Below are 3,801 nucleotides of genomic sequence, written 5' to 3' on the forward strand. Positions count from 1 at the left end.
TACTACTCAGATGACTCTATGACTCTTGCTCAATCTCACTTGAAAACCTCTTTCCTTTGGTTCAGCTTCCATAGTTCCAGAAAATACCATGCAAGCTGCCAATGGATGCAATCAGTCAAACAGTCCTACCCAGCTGCAATACCTGTGAATCTTGACAATTACCAGCACAGCAAAATATTTGTAATCGTCCAAGAAGTGGCACTCACATGTTGGCACAATCAACAATGTTTAATTGTACTGAAGGCTCACTCAACAGGAGAGAAATCATGCCTGGTGCTAGAAACCTAGCCAGATTCCCAGAACTTGTGAGGTGATGGACCTTAAGAAAGAATCCACTATTGCTACTTTGCTAGACTGGCACTCTCCTTACTACATTGTAAATTATATCCTTTTACCACAGATAAGTGTAGCCACCATCCCTCATCAAAAAAGCTTCTCTTTTACAGGAAACCAAGACCATCTCAAGGCTACTTCTAACCAAACTCAGCCTTTCTCATAGGTTGCTACAAAAATCTAAGGATGGAGAGTGGGGACAGGATTATGATCCATTTTCATAAGTGATCAAAGATAGAATTTCAAAGTATCACACTTAAGAGGCAATACCTCATATATCTATCAGTTGAGTCCGATAATAATTTAAGAATGTGAGCATTTTAATCTATGCCCTCAGACCCACTCACTTGACAAAGTAGGAAACAATGGTTCAGGAGCATCCAACCTTTTGATACAGAGACAAAATATTATCAACCCCAATATGGTGGACTGTATTCATAGCTATCCTGGGATGCATGGAGGCCACACCTAGAGACTGTTTCACACCTAAGATAACTGATCCAAAGCAGAACCTAGGCAAGACCTGGTGCATTGACTCCTAGTTCCACCCTGAATCTACACCTCTCTCTGAACTGGACAGATTCCCATGTAAAAATTCATTCCCATATGCGAGAAAGACCATTTCTAGTCAGCTAGTCATTACTCTGAAGGGACTTCAAGAATTGCCAGTCAATCTCTTACTGCAAATCTTTGTTTTCATGCATTGGAGTTTTCTGTGTCTCAGGCCCTTTAGTTCTTGTGTTTCTTTATCACTGGGAAATCTGATTCTTATTAGCTTTCTCCTTCCTTACTTATTGGCTGTCAGTTGGTAATAAGACCCTAAAAGAACCACACTGCTACCAATAAAGAGGTCTGATGGTAGCCAGGAAACTAATAAACAAAAAGACATATGGTACAACAACAGACCTCTCAAGGTCTAAAGATTTTTCTTTTTCCTATGCTACACCCTGTGCTAGACCTTGGGTCACTAAAAACCCTTGAGTTCCTCAACAAATAATCTTTATTTCCACTAAGTCCATCTATGTGTGCTCTGAGTGATTGGTCACAGAGTAGGGTTTCTGAGTTCTAGGTCAGGCCCAGGAACCCCCTATGATATGACTCTTTGTGACAACACTCAGTGGGTTCCCCTTTACTTCTATAGTCTCACACCTAGCCTAGGTTGTAAACTAATTTCAATTACTACCAAGAAAAGGAAAACATCTGTGACTCAAGAGAACAAGGATAGATTTGGAAAAATAGTTCTTTGCCAAGGGTTTCGGGGTGGAGAAGGTGTTTATAGAGTAAAGATTGAGTGTAATTGTATTTATTACAGATTAAATGAACCATTTTCTTCCAAGATAGAGGCCTCTCCAGTTCACTTATAAAAGAATCCCCATAAGTCCTTGCTCAGAGAATATTTTCCATTGGCTGTGAGCTCACGGAGCTCATGAGTGTTCACATTTCTCTATGGGTGGTTCAGGATTTAAGGGACACTTCCTCTATTTTGGTTAGGACTCTACCCCTTCTGAACATTGATTGAGACAGTGAAGTAGGAGACAATGCAGTCATTGACATCAGTACAGAAATTTGGACCTGGGTTCAAGTTTGGAGTCCTCAGATTAATAAGCTCACACTAAGACTTCAACATACTCATGCCTTTTCTTCGGCCAGATGCTTATATGTGCTCTCTATCCATGTGTAAATGGATTAATAGTTAAGGCTTAGTTTATTATTTGGTAGTATAGTTTCTCAAAGAAATCACCTGAGATCATGAACAAAGTAAAGTGTGTGTATGTGTGGGTGTGCATTTGTATGTGGGTGTGCATATGTGTGCGTAGCAAACCTATAAGGAGTTAAAAGGGAGTGATGTGCTTTCCAACTTGGGCCCGGCAGAATGGCTTCCGCAAAGAAGGGTGGCGAGAAGAAGAAGGGCCGTTCTGCCATCAACGAGGTGGTGACCCGAGAATACACCATCAACATTCACAAGCGCATCCATGGAGTGGGCTTCAAGAAGCGTGCTCCTCGGGCACTCAAAGAAATTCGAAAGTTTGCCATGAAGGAAATGGGGACTCCAGATGTGCGCATTGACACCAGGCTCAATAAAGCCGTCTGGGCCAAGGGAAAGCACAGCTGATATTCCACTTACAAGCAGCTAGTTTGTGTCTTACATTGAATATGCTATAAATCCTAAAAGTGATAAATGAGCCATTTATTTCTAAACTCTGGCAAAAGAAGAAAATTTGGCAATAACAAGCACAAAGTCTACAAAGGGATGAGCCCCTGGTGGGCTCCTTAGGCCTGATGCCTATGCACCTTAGCGTAGTACTAATTGGAGGTAGTGGGTCAAATAAAGAAATATAAAAGGAGGACATGATGTTGGGAGGAATATGTGATGGGAAATCCTGGGAGAGTTGAAGATGGGAGTGAGAAGCAGATATGACCAAGATTTATTATATACATATATGAAAATTTTTTAAATTTTTTTAAAGGTCCCATCAGGCTGAGGAGATTGCCTAATGGGCTAAAGCACTTGCTTCACAAGTGTGAAGTCTTAAGGTTGAAAATCCCAGGGTCCTTGTAAAATCTGTCATGATAGTATGTGTCTGTAATCCCAGTGTTTCCATGGAAAGATGAGAGGTGGAGACAGGAGAATTCCCAGAAGTTCATGGACCAGCCAGCCTGCAACATACACCCATGGTGAGCTTTTGTTTCCCTCAAGGTGTATGGTAAATCTTGACACCTGAAGTTGACCTTTGACCTCTGTACATAAGCTAGGATATGGCATGCCTACAAGCGCGCGCACACACATCACATGTACACAGAGAGGGAAAAAAAGAGTCCCAGACAACAAATTATTCTAAGGAATGATAACACTTAATCCACAAAAGTTGAGTGTGTATGGTGAATGAAACTTAAAGTGGCCCCATGATTCAGATTTCCTACGTTCATAACCTTATATGATTCTCTCCCCTTGAAAGTGGACATAACTTACTTGGAACACAATGGAAATGTGTCAAATGAGAATGATTAAAGAATTTTAAGAATAAACAGGGGCTGCTGAGGTGGCTCAGCAGGGTAAATCACATTGCTGTGCAAGTCTGGGGCCCTGAGTCCAGTCTTTGGAACCAACATAATGGTGTGAGGAGAGACCTGACTCCGAAAAATTGTCCTTGTTTTCCACGTGTGCATAGTAGTACTCCTGTACCCTCATAGACACCACACACTAATAATAGCAACAATAATTACGATAGTAATAAAGATTACAATGTTCATTTTTCTAGGAGACACCCCAGATGGCTTTGAAGAAAAAAGCTGTATGCTTTAAGTACTACAGCAGTAAGGGCTACCAGAAAAGGCGCTGAAGGTGGCCTCCAACTCACCACATGCAGTTAGTATCGATTCTTGGCTATTCTCATGTAAGGAATTGAATTCTGACAACAACTGCCTGAGCTTAAACGTGGACTCTTCCTCATTCAACCATCTGATAAG

The 3,801-nt window shown here is 41.3% G+C and overlaps 1 pseudogene; it reads left to right on the plus strand.

Moving 5' to 3' along the window:
• The first annotated feature begins 2,185 nt into the window (after nt 1–2,185).
• Nucleotides 2,186–2,446, plus strand: LOC114614903 (annotated as a pseudogene).
• The last annotated feature ends 1,355 nt before the right edge of the window (nt 2,447–3,801 follow it).

This window comes from Grammomys surdaster, unplaced genomic scaffold (assembly GCF_004785775.1).
Source record: "Grammomys surdaster isolate TR1022 unplaced genomic scaffold, NIH_TR_1.0 130, whole genome shotgun sequence".
NCBI lineage: Eukaryota > Metazoa > Chordata > Mammalia > Rodentia > Muridae > Grammomys > Grammomys surdaster.